Here is a 20,752-nt window from a genome sequence, read left to right as displayed (position 1 = left end):
GCTCCCAAGGTCGGTCCTGCGGAAACGACACCAGAACCAGGAGCTGCCCTGGCCCAAAGAGCTCATGATCCAGTGAACAGACAGAGCAGTAGTCACCGCAGTGAGCAAACGTAGATGGTGGGGCGTGAGGTGACGGGGTGTGGACGTGCAGGGCGAGGCCTGACTTCCGCGGAGGGCCAGGAAGACCCCTCTGAGGGATGGACTTGGGCAGACACCTGGAAGACGTGGTGGGGAGAGTCATGTAAGGACTCAGAGAGGAGACTTCCCAGGAAAGGGCATGGCAGGCACAAAGGCCCTGAGGTGGGGACAGCACGGGCATGCAGCTGGAGAGGAGGGAGTGGTGGGGGAAGGAAAGTAAATTTGGGGTTTAAAAGGGTCTCTGCATACCTTTGAAGACCAGGCTCAAACATGAATTTTGTGTGAGGAGGACTGGGGGGCTTTGAGTAGGGAAGTGACACGATCTGTTTTATCTTTAAAACCATCACTCTCCCAACCCACCCCTTTTCATGTCAAATCTAGCACGGTGGATTGGGGCACTTCTGATTGCACCCGCTCTGGGACTGGATCGGAGCAGCACAGTTATTTCTGTCTGTCTCCCGGAGCATTTAATCACAGCTGAGAATCCCCATTGGCCATGCGGTGGGGGAGGCTCCCACTTCCCTCCCTCCAACGCCGCCTCTGGGGTGGGCTCGGCAATCTTCCCTTTGATTAGTTCCAGAGGATCCACTGAGATGGGATTCCACACTGTGCAGGCTCCGTCAGCCTGCTGATGAGGAGGGAAGCGGGGCGCCCCTTGGTCCCCCATCGGCTCCACCAGGGTCCTCGTAGCAGGGTGACTGCCTTGATCAGCCTCTGTTCACACAGGAGGGGCCCTTCAGTCCTATAAGGCCAGGGGAGGGGTCAATAGTCACAGTGTCTCACTGCTGGCCTCTCCCGCAGGGGTCTGGAGGGGCTGCAGAGATTTTTGCATTAATATTCATTAGGGACATTGGTCTGTAGTTTTCTTGTAGTATCTTTGTCTGATTTTGATAACAGGGTAACACTGACCTTGTAGAATGAATCTGGAAGTGTTCTCTCCTCTTTAATTTTTTGGAAGAGTTTGAGAAGGATTGGTGTTAATTCTTCTTTAAATGTTTGGCAGAATTCACCAGGGCAGCCGTCTGATGCCGAGCGTTTCTTTGTAGGGAGGTTTTTGATTAATGATTCAATTTCCTTACTAGTGATGGTTCTGTTTAGATTTTTAATTTCTTCATGATTCTTGGTAGGTTGCATGTTTCTAGAAATTTACCCATTTCTTCTGGGTTTTCCTATTGTGGGTATATAATTGTTGAAGCAAGTCTCTTATGATCCTTTTTATTTCCTTGGCATCAGTACTAATGTCTCCTCTTTCATTTCTGATTTTTGAGTCTTTTCTGTTTTTTTCTTAGTCTAGCTAATGGTTTGTCAATTTGTTGATCTTTAAAAAAACCTTTAGTCCCATCGATTTTTTTCAGTTCTCTGTTTTGTTTATTTCTGCTCTGATCTTGAATATTTCCTTCCTTCTGTAAGCTTTGAGTATATTTTGATCTTTTTCTAGTTCCTTATGGTGTGAGTTAGATTGTTGATTTGATTTCTCGCTTTACAAATGTGGCATTTCTGCTCTAAGCTTCCATCTTAGCACTGCTTCTGTGGGATCTCATGAGTTCGGGGACAGGGGGTTTCACTTTCATTTCTCTCAAGATTTTTTCTAATTTCCATTGTGATTTCTTCTTTGACCCATTGGTTGCTCAAAAGTGCCGTTTAATTTCCATGCATTTGTGAATTCCTGGTTTTTCTTTGCTACTGATTTCTATTTTCATCCCATTTGGGTCAGAAAAGATAGTTGGTATGACCTCAATCTTATTAAATGTGCTAAGACTTGTTTTGCCATGTGGTCTCTCCTGGACGATGTCCCATGCACTTCAGGAGAACGTGTGTTTGCTGCTGTTGGGCAGCGTGTTCTCAGCATGTCTGTTGGGCCGAATTGGTCCATCGTGTTTCCTTATTGAATTTCTATCTGGTTGATCTGTCTTTACTAAAATGGGGTATTGGAATCTCCTCTGATTATTGTGTTACTGTCTCTTTTTTCAATTCAATCAAGGTTTGCTTCACATATTTAGGAGCTCTGCTCTTAGGTGCGTATACATTGACAATTGTTATAGCTTCCTGGGGAACTGACACTTTGATCTTTAGGTAACGTCCTTCTTCATCTCTTGTCGGCTTTTGACCTAGAGTCTATTTCGTCTGATGCAAGTACAGCCCCGCCTGGACTCTTCGCTGTCCGTTTGTGTGGAATCTGCTTGCATCCCTTCCCTTGCAGCCCGTGTGTCCTGTATCGTCAGGAGTGTCTGTGGGCAGCCTGCAGTTGGATCTTGCTTGCCTATCTATCAACCGCTCTGAGCCTGCTGATGGGAGGTCAGTCTGTCCACGTTACCGTCATCACTGACGGGGGGACTTCCTGTTGCCATTCTGCTCATCATTTTCTGTCTTTAGTTACTTCTCCGTCTTCTCCTCTCCTGTGCCTTCCTTTGTGTTCTGTTGACTTTTTGTAGTGACAAGTCTGATTCCTTCTCATTTTCTCTTGTGCATTCTCCATAGTTATTTTTTTTGTGATTTCCAAGGGGATTGCACAAAAGAACTTATATGTAACCATCTATTTTAAACTGATAACAACGTGCTTCAATTGCATAAAAAGCTCTACTCCTTCACACCCCCCAACACTTCCTATTATCGATGTCACAATGACGTCTTTTTATATTCTGTATCCATCCACAGCTGGAGCTGTCTCATAAAGGCTCTGTGCACTGTGTATTGTTGTCAAGTTGATTTTCCTGTGGGGAGTGAGGTCGGGGTCTTCCTATTCTGCCATCTTGCTCTCATCTCTGGAGGTTTTAGCTCTCAGCCAGGATCACCCCATGCGACACCCTGAGCAGCCCCATGAGGAAGTCTGCAGAAAAGAGTTAACCCAGCAGGCCCGAGACTACAATCCTCGGAAAGGCTGCTGGCAAGCCTTTCCCTTGGAGAGAGTCTGGGAATTTGGCTGCAGGCAGTTCCCTACGAGGCTATCAATCTTTCTTCACCAGAAGAGGGGTGCGCTGTGCCTAAATTCCCTGTGCGAACAACATGGTTGATGCTGGACACCTGCTTTCCTCGTGGAGCCTGGAATCTGGGGCCGTGCCAGCAGAGGGTGCCTACCTGACCAGCTCCCCCTGAAAACTGGGTGCCGAGTCTCTGATGAGCTTCCCTGGTAGACAGCGTTTCACATGTGTTGTCACAACTTGCTGAGGAGTTAAGAGCATCATGTGTGACTCCATGGGGAGAGAACCCTGGAAGTTCGCACCTGGTGTCCTCTGGACTCGAAGGGTAACCCAGCCCCTGGCTCTGCTCACCCCTCCCTGCCCCTCCAGCCTTGGGGTGGCAGCAGCTTCCTGCCAAATCAGGGTGCCCCTCCCCTGTGCTCTCAGCTGCCTTGCACATTTATAGTCAGTGTCCTTACTGAATTTGTGTCTTTCAACTTCCTGGTGTAGCTTCCAGCTCCCTCATTGGCTCCACACTAGTCAGTCAGTAGCTGTCATTTCTCTACCATAAAAATGTCCCCCTTGGAGCCCTGCACCCCAGGGGACCAAGGGCGTGGGCCCAGCTGAGACAGAGGGACTGGGGCCGGGCAGCTCCTGCACTGACCAGGAGCCCCTGTGTCCGTTTTGCTTGTGGCCACGTGTTGTCCATTATCTCTGGGAAGCAGCCCGCCCGGCTCCTCTGAGTCTGTATAATTTATTACCTTCACACCCACACAGAATGTTAATGTGACTGCTTATCTCCAACTCAGCGAGCAGGACAGATGCTCAGGAGGGAAGCAGCTGCTGCAATGGCAGCCTGGGCTGTCGGGAAGGGGCCCTGCAGACGGACGAACAGACAAACAGGCAGCCCTGGTGAGAACTCGACTCTGCTTCCTCGCGTCCGTGTGGCCCTGAGCAGTTCTGTCATCATCCAGGCCGCATGGCTGCCCTGGAGCCGGGGGTAGGGCGAATCCTATTTGCTGACCACCCTCCACTCCCACCGTCCCTTGGGGAAGCCCCCTCCATTCTCTCAGGCCTGTGGACTTGGGGGGGGGTGGACACGACAGCCCCACGCCTGCTGCCAGGCTCCAAGGGTGACCCCAGTGACCCTGTGCTGGGAGGGTGGAGGCGGAGGGGTCGTCAGGTGTGCCACCTTAAAACGAGGAAGATGAACCCTGCTGCTCAAGAGCTCCCAGAGTCGGGGTCACGGGCAGGAATGAGGGACGAGGCTCCCGTGACGGAATCAAGGGGGAGTGCGCCCTCCACGTGGTGGGGAACTGCTGTCCGGGCCTCAGACCTCGGCTCCTGACCCGCCAGGGCTGCTGGGAGGTTAACATTCCGCACAAAACATCTAATTCACAGGGTCAGACCCTCAAAGCTGCCTTCTCCCGGGGGCTCCCCGGCGCTGTGTGGTTGCTCAGATGCTCATAGGAGCCCGACGGCTGCTCGTCTCAGGCCCCCAGGACAGCCCGACGGCCCCGCCGCTGCACCTTGGACGTGGCCTCTCCGAGACGAGGGCCACACTGGTCCTGGGGGACCCGGACCGGGCTGGGATCCCGCATCTAGTCGGCACAGCACAGGAAGCAGAGACCACAGCACAGGGCACTCCTGGTGACAGAGTACAAGGCCGAGGGGACGGCGGGAGGGAGAAACCATTTCTCTAGGCGTTTGTCCCTTTACCCACACAGTCATTCATTCCTTTACCCACGCAATCATTCATTCCTTCACCCATGCAGTCGTTGTCCCTTCACCCACGCAGTCTTTCGTTCATTCATTCAGCACATATCCATTGGGTTTCTACTTCCTCCCAGGCTGTTTTATGCACATGAAGCACAACCTTGAATACAACAGCCCCAACTCCCAGCCTCATGGAGGTTATATGCAGGTAGAGGAGACCAACATTTCATAAACAAAGTATACAATGTCAGCTGGTAATTAGAGCTCTGGGCGAGAATAAAGAAGCCAGAAGGGGCAGAGAAGGGGGAGGCAGGGCTGCCAGGTGTGGTTGTCCAGGTTGTGCACTGCCTGATTTTGGCAGCACAGTTCACCTCACAGTTGCCCTAGAGTCACACAGTCACTGGGGCGGGTTCCCAGCAGATGGCAGTAACATGTCTGAGAAAGGGCCCATTTTTAATTTACCCAAAACCGTCTCCTGGGCTCACAGCCCCGGGAGGAGGGGGTCCTGGCAGGATGACACAGAGTGAGGGACCCTCATTTCCCTCCCACCTGGGGTGATGCAGAAGCTGGAAGGGCTCTGAGACTGGACCAGAGTGAGCAGAGGGTGTGGTGGGAGGGGATGAGGTCAGGGTGGGGCAGGGGCTGGGGCACTGGGGGAGGGCAGGGTAGGAGGGTCTGTTGGCCTTGGGCTACCTCCCAGGACTTAACCCCTCGCTCTCCTAGGCCCATCCCTGCCCTGTGGAAAGGGGATAGATGGAGTCCCCTCGAGGTCACCGCAGCACTGGCTCCTTGCTCACACAGCGATGGTCCCCTGCTGCTGTCATTCTGGTCACCGTCACTGGTCAGCGGCCCAGACCCTTGGCCAGCCTGTAGGGTCCACCCCAGCCTTGCCGTGTACTAGCTGTGTAGCTGTGCAGTTCCTACCTCTGGTCTAGTAGGACTGTTTGGTGGTGACATGAAGGACCACATGCCGGGCACAGAGCAAGTATGTGTGAGCGTCACCTCTTGGTCACGGTCACCACCCCTGACGAGGGCGTCCACGCAGCTATGTCCCCTGACATCACAGGGAGGCAGGACCTGGCTAGGGGGAGGGCCTGAAGGAGCCTAGTCCTGTCCCCAGACCAGGGCCAAGAAGACCTCAGAGGAGAACCAGGAAGGGGCTGGTTCCAATGCCCCCCACCCCCCCAAACAGGAAGCTGACCAGGGTGTGACCTGCCTGAGGTCACAGGGCAGAGCTGGGGCCATGGGCCAGGTGCTTCCTGCAGCTTAATTCACTCACTGCCCACCAGGACCCATAGTGCAGCTGCTGTCATCACTCGTTCTTTGTATGAGGAAGTGGAGATGCAGAGAGGGGAAGAAACTGGCCCAAAGACACATAGCTTGAAAGTGGGAAAACCGGGGTCCACACCCAGGCAGCTCTGCCCCCGACACTCAGCTCCTAAGGAGGCACCACATGTCTTGGCCCCCACACAGACTCTAGGTCGTCAGGACCTGGGCAGGCACGGGAGGCGTGCAGCGTCTGGAGGTGAGTAGTGGGGGGGCGGTGGTGGTGACTGTGGAGGACTGGAGAGGCTTCGCCCTCCTAAGGGCAGTGACCTTCTTGTCACAGAAACAAGCTTGTGCCAGCCCAGCCCCCTCTCCAGGGGCCCTTCAGCGTGTGCCTGAGAGCAGCCCCTGGTAAAGCCGGGTCTCAGGGCACAGGGGCAGCCAATCCTGGACACCTGCTCTGGAGGGAGGGGCGTCGCTGGTTCAGAAGTGTCCTGCTGAGCCAAGCGAGGACACAGGGCTGGCCTCAGGAGCAGGGCATTTGTCTGAAGATGGCAGCTCTCCTGGCAGCTGGTGGGGGATCCAGTGGGGACGGGGCGCCCCTCCCCGCAGAGCAGGAGGCCGGGCTGAGGCGGGTGAACTGGCACAGGCGGTGTCCCTCGTGGGCCAGGCAGATGTGGTGACAGCTGCGAGGAGGAAGGAGAGTTCGAGACGATGGGAACGGGAGCCCGCTGGGCCGTCAGGTGCAGGGGTCCCACCGCAGGTTCTGGGTGGGGGCAGTGACACAACAGGGGGTGGTCTCGCGGGCGCAGGCGGGCGGATGGCATTCTGCCTCTAGAAAGCCTGTGGGCACCCAGCGTCCTCTGTGCGATGCTCAGACGGGCTGGATGACGCTCTCGGGACTCGGGGACGCAGGGCAGAGCGAGCGTAACTGTGACGTGCGGTGAACCCGTCTCTCACTCCAGCATCCGGAGCGTCTGGAAAATGTGCTTTATAAAGGGCTCTGCGGCTGCAAAGGCGGATTTCTCTGGCTCCGTCTGAAGGTAAATTCGGTCGACACACTTGGAAAATGATGTCCCTGCTCTCTTAGTGGGATGTTATGAAAATCGATGGAAATCATCTGGATTTTTGGTGCAGATCAATAAGGTTATTGACTACCCTCCTCCTCTGCCGCCCTGGCGACCGAGGGGGTGATGGGCTGTGTACCCGAGTCCTCTCCACACCCACAGCCGCCTTGAGTGCGTGGCCCATGTTCATTCACTCAACAAACACTTGCTCTTGCATCGCCTACTGTGTGCCAAATGCCTACCATGTGCCGGGTGATGTTCTGTGCTGGAGTGCCTGTCTGAGGACAAGGCGAGACAGTGGAAGTGACACCTAGAGATGTTAGATGTGTCCTCAGTGTGAGGTGCTACGAAGTAACGAGAAGAAGGCAATGCACAGGGAGTGACTGGGGACAGGGAGAGGGTCTCTGTCCAGGGTGGTCTGGAGGCTCCTGGACCGAGACCCACATAGTCAGGAGGAGCCAGCTGACCACAGGCAGGATGAGCACTCCAGGCAGAGGGAACAGCACGTGCAAAGGCCCTGAGGCAGGGGGACCCATGTCCCAGGAGCAGGAGGAGGCCAGTGTGGCCGGGACAGGGACGGGGTTGGGGAAAGAAGCCAGGAGGTGGGAGAGGCAGTGTGTCCTGACTTGCAGGTTCGGGGTGCGAGGAGCAGGATGTACTTTATTTCTCCGTTTTACCTACTTAACACATTATTAAAATTCCTCTGAGGCACATGGCACAGAGCTGGCTGACCATGTTTAATGGACACACAGCACTTGCACCTGAGTGCAGCATCAGTGCTGGATGCTCACAGTGCACCACGACGCGGATCAGCAGCTGGTGACAGTGAGGACACTGTAAATTCCTGGGAGAGCCCGCAGGGCCCCTGGGCAGCTGGGGGTGGAGGGCGTGTTCCCCAAATGTGAGTAGCGACAGCCGGAGATATGTAGGCTCTGGTACAAGGTAACACTTGAACCATCATGATATTGGCTTGTGCACCCAGGTCTTCTAGAAAATTCTGAACTCTCACCTTTTTCCTCCATGAAGGGACACTGTCTCTGTTCCAGTCTGATAATGGCTTTAAGGAGCACATGTTTATGCCATTGTGAAAGAAAGCATGACTTGCTTGTCCAAAACTAATGGGTTTGAAAATCCCCAAGGTGACGAGCTGGTGGCCGGCAGTGACAGGCCCCAGCCTCCCAGGGTCACGTGGTGGGACAAGCTCGCCTGGGCCCCAAGGTTCCCATGTGAACACTGCGGAGTCGGACGGGCTCTGATGCGTCACTACTGGCCTGCAGAAGCTGTCCTTGTGTCCGGGGATGGGCCCTCCACTGCCCGGGCCTGCGTCACAGGGGGCTGAGTGGACACGGAGAACCAAAGCCCACCCTGAACTGAGGGGCGGTCAGAGAACAGCACCTGGAAGAGGCCCCTCTACTGGGCCGCCTGAGGAGCAGACACCCACTAGGACCTCCCACTGCAAGCGCCATCCCACGTCTGCGCCCCTGGCCCTCTTAACTGGGCCTGGTTTCACCTCTGCGCCCCCCCATAGACCCCAGCTGAACGCTGCTCTGCCACAACTTTGCTCTGCCCACACCCTGAGGCCAGGAACAGTGCTGCCCACCATGTCCCTCCTAACTCCTGGTCCTGTGGTTCACATCAGGAACGGATTCCCCAACAGAGAACTCAGACACGGATAGCTCAGAAATGTGACTGAGGGGTCTGTGATCTGCCCTGAGATTTGGTCTGGACGTTTCTGTGAGGCTGTTTCTGGATGAGATCAACATTGAAATTGGTGGACTTTGAGTAAAGCCGATTGCCCTTTCTCATGTGGTGAGCCTGGTCCAATCAGTGGAAGGCCTGGAGAGAACCAAAGGCTGACCTCCCCGAGGTCAAGGGGGAATTCTGCAGCAGACGCCTTCGGATGGGAACTGCACCATCAGCTCTCCTGGTCTGCAGCCTGCCGGCCAGCCCTGCCCTTCTGGACGCACGAGCCTCCACCCTCACTGAGCTGATTCCTCACCTCAAGTCCCTTTCTAGACACCCACACTTCTCCTCAGTTCTGCTTCCCTGGAGAATGCTGACTGCGTGGGCTCTGAGTGTGCACCACAGGGCCGGCTCGACCCTGGAACTCAGGTGGGGCCTTGGGAAGGTGTGGGGATGGCCTGGATGTGCCCGGGGTGCTGGGACTCACAGGGGGGCTGAGCAGCCCCTTCCTGACTCCCTCAGGACGCTTCTCTGCAGCATGAGTCTCTCTCTCGTTTATCAACACCCCGAATTCTCCCTACCACGTCTCCTCCGGCTGCTCCATGGATTAACGAGTGTGTCTGCGAAGCGCAGAATTCCAGAAACCTCTTAGATTCCAGCAGTCCCGGTGCTGGCGCCGTCAGGGCCTTCGGTGCTGAGGGTCCGTGTGATCCCATGGGTTGCAGGGCCCTGGGCATCTCCGGGGAGGGTGGACTCTCTCCTGGTTTGAGCAGGGCGGTGATTTTGTGTCACAGCGGTGTGGGCAGAGGATGTTTCTGAAGCTTGTGATATTTTGACAAAAATTTGCTTCCAAAAATTTATGAGCCTGAGCAACACATTCGTTTTTGTGACACAGAATGAAAGAAGGCATACATTTTTCAAGTTTCCTTCTTAGTTCATTGGGCACCATGTGCATTACTCCTCAGCTTGTCAAAATGTCATAATTCATGAATTTGTTTTTCAAAAATGTGTGATTGTCAGGGAAGTGGGGGAGGGGGCCCCACCTGAGAAGGACTTTGGCGCTTATCTCTATCTGTCCTTGAGCGTCATCCCTCATGGGGATAGGGAGCCAACCCCAGGACGGAGGGCGGGCAGGGAGCTGCCGTCCGGGCTGGAAGCTCCCAGCTCCTCTGCCCACTGTGTGCACAGACCTGGGCTCAGCGCTGCCCTTGGCTCCCAGGGCCCTCAGACAACGGGGTGTCCTTGGCAGGAGTGGGGCAGCCTGGTCAGGGGCCCCAAGGGCCCCCCAACCTCCTGCAGGAGCCCCCTGTCCAGGGGCCCCACGGAGGACTGGCCCCCAGCCCCATGCTCCAGGAACCCCCAGTCACCCCCGTCCTCAGGCCCCTCGGCCTCCCTGGGGGTCACACCAGCTCCAAACAGCAGAGCTGTTCCCAGCAACCTGGAGGAGGCCCCAGCACGGCCAGCAGAGCAGTCTCAGAGCAGTGGGGTCTCCAGGGACACGATTCAAGTACGGACTGGCTGACCCCCTCAGGGAGCCCGGCCCAGGCCTGGGGTGAAGATGAGCCCAGGGACAGGGACACAGGCCCCCACGGGGGCTCTTAGACTGGGAGCCGAGGCACGATCTGCGGGGCCTAGTGCAAGATGGAAATGCAGAGCCCCCTGTTCAAACCCAGGAAAAAGGGCTGTGACAGGCGCCCAGGTATGATCCTCTTTCCACTTCTGTGGTTTCTCCAGACTTGTCGTGGGCTTTTCATTTGCTCTTTAATGTTCTAGATAAACAAAAGTTACATGTTTAAGTTGTTTGCATGAACTTTACCATTTGTGTTTATATTTACAACAATGGTTTAAACGCAAATATGAACATTTAACTCCTATGGGAAATCACCAAAATGACACAGGTCACATTTCACGGCTCCCTAGAGGTGCCTGGAGGCGGCCACAGAGACAAACAGGAGGTGGCCCCAGGGGAAATGGGAGGAGGAGGGTCCCCCAGGCATGGAAACAGGAGCGCTTGGGGCACAAGGACACTCGCAGGCCAGTGCAGCCCTCACAGGGGCCAGGAATGCTTGCTCTGAGGACCACAAGGCTCTGTCCCCTCTGTGGACCCTGGGAGCCCCTGTCCTGGTCCTGCTCCCCCAGAGCCTGCAGGGAGCCAGCTCACAGCTGCCCAGGGTTTGCTGGTGAGCACATGGGGAGCAGTGCCCTTGCAGTCAGGACACGCTGCATCTCTGGCTTCAGAGGAAGGGCTGTCATCCCACAGACAGTGGCCCAGGCAGCACAGGGGGAAGGCGGCTGCTGCCTCGGTTCCCTGGAGAGACCCAGAATGCTGGGACTCCCCGGGATCCCAGACCTGGACCCCGATTGCAGTGGGCTCAGTGGGGCAGCACACAGCAAAGAGGCCATTACCTAGAGAACAGCTCCGTCTGCACAGCCCCCTCCAAACCCCACATCTCTGACCTTGCCAGCAGCCTGGTGCCCTGTGGACCCTCGAAGATCTCCCGAGCACCACCCTCCCCCCTTGAATGCACAATTGAAGGGCTCCCGTGAGCCCACAGGGACAGACTCCTCCCAGCCCCCGGCCGAAGATCAGCCCGCTACAGACGCCCCGGCCTCCGTCAGCCTCCCAGGGCAACGTGTCAGAATGGAAACTCCGCCAGGAAAGTGTTTCATTAGACTCTCCTCTCCTGCTGGGTCTCTGGTCCACACTGCCTCGCCCTGAACTCAGTTTAGCAGAGAACTCTCTACTGGCTGCTGGAGAGAAGAGACGGGAGATTTAGTGAGAAAGGTAATTTCCGAGAGCCTGTGATGGCCTGTAGCCTCTGCGTGAAACTGTGCTCACCACCCATGGAGAAGACAGGGCGGCGGGAGGGCTGTGTGCTTGCGTCCAACAGACAGACAGAGGTGGGTGTGCGCGGTATCACAGGAGCCTCCACAGATCCACCATAAGCAGGAAACCCTGGGAGAAGGCGGGCAGGCATCACGAACAGGTGCACACAGACAAGACGACAAACTCGATTAAGCGCGAGAACAGACGCCCCAGCTCACTCATCAGCCAGGCACTGAACGCAGCAGGTCCGCGACATCTCTGCCCTCCCAATGCGCACCGAGGTGCTTTGGAGCACAGACACGAGCAGGGACACCATCCCACATCCCCTGCTGTGGCAGCCCCAATGCCTCTGTGGAGACTCCCCAGGAGGTAGGCATGTCAGAGGCTTCAGCAACAAAGCGATCAGCTCCTGCGCTCTGATGTCCACCCCGACTCCCTTAGCCAAGCACAATGTGGAAGCCCCTGATCACGGTGCTACAGCAGGAAACAGGGTTCGTGATATCGATGAGCCTTCCCAGGATGCCAGGGCCAGCGGGGCCCTTGGTACAGAGTGGGGGACCCACCTGTCTTCCCTCCTTGCCTGGGGCACATTTATGCCCCCTGCGGGTGGGACTCCTGCTGAGAAGAAGCCAGGAAAGGAGGTTTCCTAAAGGGCAGCTCAGCTCCTGCCTTATAAAGAGGGTCCCAGGACCGGAGGGATGGTGGCTGGGAGGGAGGAAGCTCCATGTCATCAACAACATGAGATATTAATAATAATGATAACAGTAACAATAGGCACAGTTTATGCCCTAAGCCCTGCTATGACCTCATTACATCTCCTCCTCTTCCTGGCAAGGGGCCCCATCATTACCAGCATCATCACCATCATCATCATCATCCTCACCATCACCATCATCATCATCACCATTACCATCTTCATCCTCATAACCACCACCACCATCATCATCACCACTGCCACCATTGTCATCACCATCATCACCGCTGCCACCATCATCATCACCACCATTATCACGATTAGTATCATCATCCCTATCACCACTATCACCATCACCATCCTCACCACCACCACCATCATCATCATCACCACCATCATCATCCCTGTTTCACAGTTGAGGGAGCCCAGCCACAGGGAGCTAAGTGACTGCCACATGATAAAGTGATTAAATTGCCCCAAAGCTCACAAAATCCCCCCTCCCTTGGGTTCTCCTGGGCCAAGATGAGCAGCGGTGACTGCAAGCCGACCTAGTTTCATTCACACAATGGAGGGAGGACTAGAAGGAGGGGCTCACCTCCTTCCTTTCAGGACATGACCTGAAAGGGGCTCTCCTGACCTCTGCTCACAGGGCATTGGCCAGCACTGGTCACATGGTCACTGAAGTTGCAAAGGAGGCTGCGAAATGTAGTCCTTGCTGTGGGCAGCCATAAGCCCTGATCTCACTTGGGGATTAAATTCACAGAAGGGGCTGACACGGAGGGAGGAGGCCCGGAGTCTGCATTTCTAACAAGCTCCCAGTGCTGCTGCTGCTGCTGGTCCCTGGACCCCAGTCTGAGCAGCAAAGCTTTAGGGGCTCAAACACCCCGGTGTCCTTTCCTTGTGGGTGGCACCTGCTCAGGGCCATGGGAGGCTCCCATTTGGTCCTGTAACCCATCAGCACTCAGGGACTATTCGCTGAGCTTCCTGAGTGACCCCTGTGGACAGACCTGCGTGTTGTCCTCAGCTAATTAGTGCAGCATTTCCTGCAGCAGATTCTCCCCTAGAATGCATCCCCAGGACGCCTGGAGCCTGTCTGTCGTCCAGGCATTGATCTGATGCGCGAAATGAAAGCACAGGGCTGGTTTAGGAGATGGGTAATTTCTCCTGTCCATATGAAACACACCAGGGCATCGCCAAGCCTGCTCATTACAGTTTCAAATGTGTTCAGAGATGGGAACCTAAAGATCCACAATCCTCACCAATCTCTCTCTTTGCCTCAAACTTCAGAGGGGAATGAATTTGAGTCCCAGGATGGGCACGAGAAGACACGGAGTCCCAAAATGAGAGGAGAGGAGCCCTGAGGCATCCTGGGCAGAGAAGTGTGTGACTTCAAAGTGCAGACGCTATGGGAATGGTGGGATCACAGTGAGCTAGACTGCAGCTGTGTGGCCAGGACATACTCTTCTCAGGGACCCAGGAGCTGCATCCCCATGGCCTCCAGCCCTGCGTCCCTCCACCCAGTCCAGCAGTCGAATGTCAGCTAATCCCCCTTGAGGGTGAGAGAGCCCTATAAACCCTAATTCCACAGGGATCAGCACTCTGCAAACACGCTGACCTCCCAGGTCACTGCCCACTGGGCTGCTCTGGCTGAGCCAGGGAAGGACAGGTAAGACTTTCCTGGGATTCGACTGTCCACACTGCAGTTACCGCCTGGAAGGACTTACAGACCCCTGACCCAGCCTCACTGCACCATAGTGAGGAGGGCAGCTTCCTCCGTGCCTGAGGCTGCGTGCCCCTCCCACCCGCAGTCACACTATTCCTCGCACCACCTCACAGTTCAGAACAAAGGGGTCGATGCAGACTCCTCCCACCAGGAGCTTCAGGGCTCAGCCTGATGAATCGTAACTACCCAGACCCCTCTTCCATTAGCCAAGTCTCCATTGGAAGACATTTAATCCTACTTGTCCCCTCCAAGCTCAGGATTTCAGTCAACAACTGCAGTGGATATTCTAGTCCTTGCCTCCTCTGTCCGCATGTGAGCGTTTCTCTAGGGTCGGTTCTGGGAAGCGCAACTGGTGACGCACAGGGCGTGTGGACTTTTGTCCTAACAGATACACCCAGACTGCTCTCCACAGAAGGCTGTTCACACTTCCATTCTCACAAACGGAGCGTAAGAGTCCTGTTTCCTCACCTCGCTAATACTTGATATTATCAGTATTTCTCATTTTTGCCAATCAGCTTGGGGCATGAGGGCCGCTCCCTACAACTCTTCCCCATTCTGCTTTGTGCCCAAGCCCAACAGGGAGCCCAGTACATCCAGGGCCCAGTGCACAATGCCATAAATTTATCACCAGACGATAACTTGAAAAACAGCCATAAAGTCTTCAGGAAACTCATATTGGATGCAACTAAATGATATTCTTCCCACAATCTCACATTGGACCAGTGAGACACATAGTGGGACCAGTGAGAACTAATCATCTTCTACAATAAGCATCAATTGACTATTAAAAATTAATTCGCTCAAATTACACTGTTCGCTCTTGGGGACTACGTCTCTTTCTGTGGCTGTAAGCATCAGCTAGTCCTGGAGTCAACCCCAGTCTGAGAAGGACAGGAGCTGGCTTTGCAGCCTGAGGCTGCTTGAGGTCTCTGAGGCTGCTGCACAGACAGACAGACAGACAGAACACATACTTGGGCTGCTATCCCACCACACAGTCCTCGCTCAAACTGGGTGTCCAGTCATGTAGGCAGAAGAGGGGCTTGGTCTTGGCTCCTTCAGGTACCTCATCTCCTGACCCACCTCCTTGGGGTGGCGGGACAAGCAATGTGGCCTGGGATTATGACCCCTGGACAGATACTCAGCTGGACGCACTGCTGTGTTTGTGCTGGGTTCATGAGAGGTGTCTGAGTGTCCATGTTCTATTCTGATGGTCCAACGCCCTGCTGAATATTATCCCAGTTGGAGCCATCTCACTGGCATAGAGCTGGGAAATCCTCCCCATCCCTATCACCTCTCTGTACCCCATTCCCCAATGATTATTAATTTCTAGTCAAGGATTCTATACCCTTAAGTACATTCTAGACTTGATCAATTGTCTCTACCTGAGAAAAGGGCAGGAAAAGATTGGGGAATATGAAGGGAACAGATCAAATCAGTGTTTATTTTAATTCCAAAGTTTCCCTTAATTTACAGATTCTTCAGCACGAGATGCCTAGCCATCTGTATGAAGCATTTTCTCCCGGAAATGAATCCCCAGGCCTCCCGTTCTTTATTGTAGGTGAGGGCCATATTACTGCTGCTTGAACATTTCCTTAGCTGTTAGTATCCAGAAAGAGAAGATTACTTGCTTCTGGAATCCACTGTTGTTAAGATGACAATAATCCCCAAAGCAATCTACAAGTTCAATACAATCCATATCAAACTTCCAACTGCCTTTTTGCAGAAGCAGAGATGATGATTCTAAAATTCACATGGAAATGCACACGGTGGTGGTGAGTCTGGACGGGCACTTCCTGGGGAATTGGGATTTGGTAGTTGGAGGCAGTGGGAGCACCAGGGGTAGAGAAATCTTGTGGTCAGGGTGGGCCTGCGCATGAGTGCAGGCTGTGGGCAGGGACACACAGGGTGGTGGGCAGCACCATCAGGAGAAGCAGAAACGCAAGTGGATGGGTCTCGTGACTTGGGGTTGGGGAGCAGGATTCACTGCGAGAGCAGGTGGGGCCACCATGAGAGGAGGTGGGGCCAAACAAGAGGGGGTGGGTTCATGTGAGACGGGGCCAGTCACCATGATGGGGCACGGTCAGATGGGGGTGAGTGGGGCCTCAAGCGGTCAATCCTCCCAGTTTGACTCTCCCAGGGAGGATTCCTACTTATGTCTGAGAACTTTCTTTCCTGCTGGCAGGTCCTTTTATGGTGTATCCGGCCATACCACAGTGACCCCTCCCCATGTCCCCAGCCACATCAGCTACCAATCCCTGTGTCCCAAGGCTACATAGCAGTGGCCCCTCCCAGTGTCCCCAAGCCACATCACAGTGACCCCAGCACCATCAGGATGCATAATGGTCAGTCTAAGCAGCAGGCAGAGTGGCCACCTGTTTATAAAATGACAGGTCCCGCATCTTCAGGATGGTCTGGAGGTTTATTTTGGGCAGAGGGAGGAGCAGACAGAGGCCACAATTAAGGAGTTTATGGCACATCCAGGGATGCAGCTCTCCCCGGGCAGTCCTGCCTCAACCTCTAACGCTGCGGGAATGAACTCCTAGTGGCCCTCGCCTCGCCTGTTCCTGCCTCCTCTCTGCATCTCCCTGTTCTGCTCCATGCTCACCTTCCCTCTGTCCCCATCTCTCTGTTCTCTGAGAGCCGCAGCTGGAAAAGCCAAATGCAGGAACAGTCATGGGTCCCAGGCCAGCCTGTGATAGCACATTTTCCACTGAGAACTTGGTGACTAGGTGTTACCTGGCCAGGGGATGATCTGAAAACACCTTCTGTTCAATTTTGAGGCAGGCTGTTCTAATTCCAGATCCTCATGTAACTTCAGTTGTTTTTCCTTGTTTTTGGCCTGAAACATCAAAGCAATTTCCTCTGTGTGTCTGCCTCACCTGCCTGGCGGGTTTCCAGGCTGAATACAAGCCATGAGCATGGTAATCAGGAGTCTGCAGGCTCGGCCGTCTCTCAAATGGGACTCATGGGGTTTAGGAGATGAGAGAGGGTTTGGGAAACCAGAGGATCACAACTTAGACTGAATTCCCTTCTGTCACCAGACCCACCGCTGGGTCCCCGAATCCCACACTGACAGTGAAGACAGAGAAACTCCAGGTCCCTGGAGTTGTGTGAACACCACAGTCCCGAGGCCTTCTGAGGGGATCTCCGACCCTGGTCCCCAGTGGCCATGGCTGTGCCGCTGTTCTGCAGAAGACCCCTCCCGCGTGTCTCCTCCGCGCTCAGTGCATGTGGAGGGAGGCAGGTGGGGAGGTTGGGGCTTGATCTAGGACTGGGGCCTGGCTGTCACCTGGAGGTAAGGAGGAGCCTGTCACGCACATGGTGTCTGCATCACGTGGTCAGGACATGTCTGCCGATGGGACAGCACTGACTCAAGCCCCCTCAAGCCCAAAGGGGCCTTGATTGGCTCGTGGGCTTGGAAGGGCAAGGGGAGGTGGAGAGGCAGGCATCATCTGGACAGGGGAGGATGGTGTGGGTGGCCACGTACCAGGGCCGTTGGGATGTCCTCAGATGACTTGATTGACACATTGGAAGAAGGGTGCCTGAGGTTCAAGCAGCAGCCTGGGGTGAATGGGACGTTATGGGGGTGTGAGTGAAGGCGTATGCACACCCTCAGTGTCCTGGGCACGGCCCACCTCTCCACCACATGCAGACGTTACACACGTGACTGTATTCATTCTTGCGGACCTTCTGGGCTTCCTTTTTAAGAGATTCGATGGCCCACTTAGTTGGTCAGGTGTGGGGCTTTCTTATTCCACTCCTGCTGTCCAGATGCCTGGAGCCCACTCCTCGTCTGGGTGGATGAGTGTTCTGAGCCCTGGAAGGGGGACTGTCCACCCAGGGTGTGCTGGATTTGGGAGCTGAGACGAGCGTCCAGGGTGTGCCCAATTCAGGTGCACATCTGAGGTGGGGGACAGAGAAGACTTGTGCTGCAGGCTGCTCTCCACTGGCGCTCCATGAAGGAAGCAGGCAGAAAGATGGCAGGGAGCGAGGCCACTGCATCTGCACTCCTCGCAGACTAGGGGGGCAGAATGCCTCCCCACCTCCGTCTTTACCATCTCTGCTGCCCTCGCAGCCTGTGGGGTCTTTGGCAGAGATGGGAAGGGCAGGACAACTGTGTCTGAAGGGCAACTCTGTTCCTGTCACTGCCGCCTGCCCTGCCCGCCCCTTTTTTGAGGTTAACAGTTGCCATTTTCAGTTGTCTCCTTGTCTGTGCATGGAGGTGGGAATGGGGGAGACCCTCAGAGTGCAACTGGAAGAATTTCTGTGCAAAGACGGGCAGAATTACCACCCCAATACTCAGAATACCACAGTGCCCTGAGCAGTGATGAAGCTCTGCTCAGGTCTTTCCTTGGAAAAGGGTAAGCCAGTGAACCTGGGCCTGGGGCCCTTGTGGGCTGTGTGGAGAGGCAGCACCAGGCTCTGGGTCATGTCAGGGTCAGACAGAACAGGGTTCACCTCCCACTCATGCTGGACTTATTTGTTTTCTCTTGAACAAATCTAAGACCTGGCACTGGACTCCGTCCCTTCCTGACAGCACACTTGGCTGGAGCCGAGCAGCGCGTGTCCCCAATGCGGCCCCTGCAGGATCCTGAGCCCGCAGGCCTGACGTCAGCTGTCTGCAGTAGGGCGCTGGGCTGGGTTCTGGCAGCCTGATGCCTCCATCCAGCTTCCCGTCAGCTTTCCCGTCATTAACTCCGTCAGGCCTCCTGAGCCACGTCCTTCCTTCCGACTGGGTTAGTGCCGGCTTTGGGCCTGAGTAAAGACAGTCTGCGGGCAGCTGGGCTCTCAGCCTTGAGCTACTAATCAGGAGGGGCTGGAGGCTGCCCCAGGGCGCGGTGAGGTCACACTGCATGGACAGCCCCTCAGAGGGAGGCTGCTCCCGGAGCCTGGCACCCTGGTCTTACTCCCCTCACACGGTCTGGGAGCGCTGCCAAGTGAACACCTTCCCCCGACTCTCCCTCAGACGCCAGGCCCTGTGCGAGGAGGTGTGTGGTGAGTGGAGGTGGATGACAGACAACCCCTGTCCTCTGGGAGTCCCTGAGGAAGCCAGGAGAGGACACCTGATAAGCACCTGCGACTTTCAATGCCAAATGAGCGGACATGAACCTCAGATCACACACTCAGAAATGGAAGACACGCATTGGCTTCATTTTTCCTGTGATGCTACCTAATTTGCTTTAGGAGCTCATGTTAAGCTGAAGGTAGAACTTACCAGAGTCAATTCCGGATCCCATCAGGAAGATTAATTACACAGTGCCCAGATGTCTGGAGGCACACCTGTCAGAACAGGCTGTGTTGTGCTGCAGTAACAAACAATCCCTGAGATCTTAGTGCCTTGAAACAACCCATGTTTTGTGGGGTTTTCTTTCTCACATTTCACGTCTTTCAGGGGAATTCAGGAGACTCCACTCATCGTAGTAAAAACCTCAATGAGGACAGTAGAGTCTGATCCCTCTAAGAGTTTCCACTTTCGAGAGAGAGAGAGCGAGCGCTCAAACTCCAAAAAGTATATTTCAATACGACGGGACCAGGATTTTTATGCCAACACTTTTGTTAGGTATCTCACAGTGCAGAAGCTGGTAACAGAGAAAAAGGAGATGGGGATCTGAGTTGGTTAATAGTAGGAGAGATTATCATAGGTTATAGGTTACGGGTTACTCACAGTATTTCCAGAACTTGTAGCTTGGGCTGTGCTGCATCCACGGATTCCTGGAGTAGCTACCTGATGGAGTCCACAGATTACGTTCCCCAAGAGCAAGGCCTCGGGGATGTCAGCTTCCTCACGGAGAGGAAAACTTGTGGTCTTTGCGCCTGCAACCAGTCTCCTCACATTGGACTATGACTGCAGACGCACATCAGATCTAGACCCTATGCTGGGATTTCGGAGCCCTTCACTGCAGAGGGAGCAGAGGGAGAGGCTGCTGTGCTCAGGGCGGCTGCCTCAGATGTAGACTTTGGAGGATGCACCACTTTCTGAGCAAGCAGAAGTGCGTTGTTTCCAAAAATAAAGTCAGATTCTCAAATCAAGATCCTCAAAATTCACATGTGCATCTGGAATTGGAGAAAATTGTGTTTCCAAGTTCTGTTCTCCCGAACAAACTCCCCAGACAACGGGGGTGGGAAAGGCTGCGTCTCTCACTCCCTGTTTGAGATTCATAAACACATTAGCTCATAAAAGCCTCTAGGCTACGCAGTGTCCTTGGAAAGAGAAAGAGAAAGCTGCCCTGTGGTCCGGCCAGAGTTCCCAAAGGTGCTTTTGAATATAAGGCTCTTTCTTTGCAGAATGGCAAAAAGCTCTGAGAATTGCTGATCCACAGCAAGTTTTTAAAACTTTATTCTTAGTATTAGAGCTTTCTTTCAACTTCCAATCCCCAAACAAACTCTGATATGGCATTGAAAAACATCAGGCAGGTTATTTTGTCTTAATTCAATCTCAAGTGGCAGAAACACAACTCAAAGCACCTGCTGCAAAAACTGGAATTTACTTTTCATATGAGGAAAACATCCATGGTGATAGTTTCAGGCATAGCTTGATCTAGGGACTCAAATGACATTATCAAGATTTTGTCTTCCTTTTTCCATCCCTCAGATCTGCTTTCTTCATTTGTGCCTTGGCTTTCCCCATGCGGTACCAAGATAGCTGCCTGGATCTGAGTCTCCCTAATATCTGCATCTTCTCAGAAAGTTCAGCACTCTTCCTTCTCAACAGTTTCAATGAAAAATCCAGGACTGAGTCTC

General features: G+C 54.4%; 2 long non-coding RNA genes across 2 annotated transcripts in view; one reads left to right on the top strand and one right to left on the bottom strand.

Moving 5' to 3' along the window:
- LOC139084490 (uncharacterized) overlaps nt 1–20,097 on the bottom strand; it is a 23,739-nt gene extending 3,642 nt beyond the window's left edge. Inside the window, exon 1 of the long non-coding RNA XR_011541907.1 lies at nt 19,677–20,097. This is a non-coding gene — a long non-coding RNA (uncharacterized lncRNA). The remainder of the gene's footprint in view (nt 1–19,676) is intronic.
- LOC139084489 (uncharacterized) lies at nt 6,140–8,244 on the top strand. Its single transcript, XR_011541905.1, has 3 exons — nt 6,140–6,276; nt 6,983–7,060; nt 8,111–8,244. It is a non-coding gene; the product is annotated as an uncharacterized lncRNA (long non-coding RNA).
- Nucleotides 20,098–20,752: the final 655 nt, after the last annotated feature.

The sequence above is a fragment of the Equus przewalskii genome, chromosome 7 (genome assembly GCF_037783145.1).
Source record: "Equus przewalskii isolate Varuska chromosome 7, EquPr2, whole genome shotgun sequence".
NCBI classification, from domain to species: Eukaryota; Metazoa; Chordata; class Mammalia; order Perissodactyla; family Equidae; genus Equus; species Equus przewalskii.
Note: the sequence above shows the minus strand (reverse complement) of the source record. Positions and strands in the feature narration are given on the sequence as shown.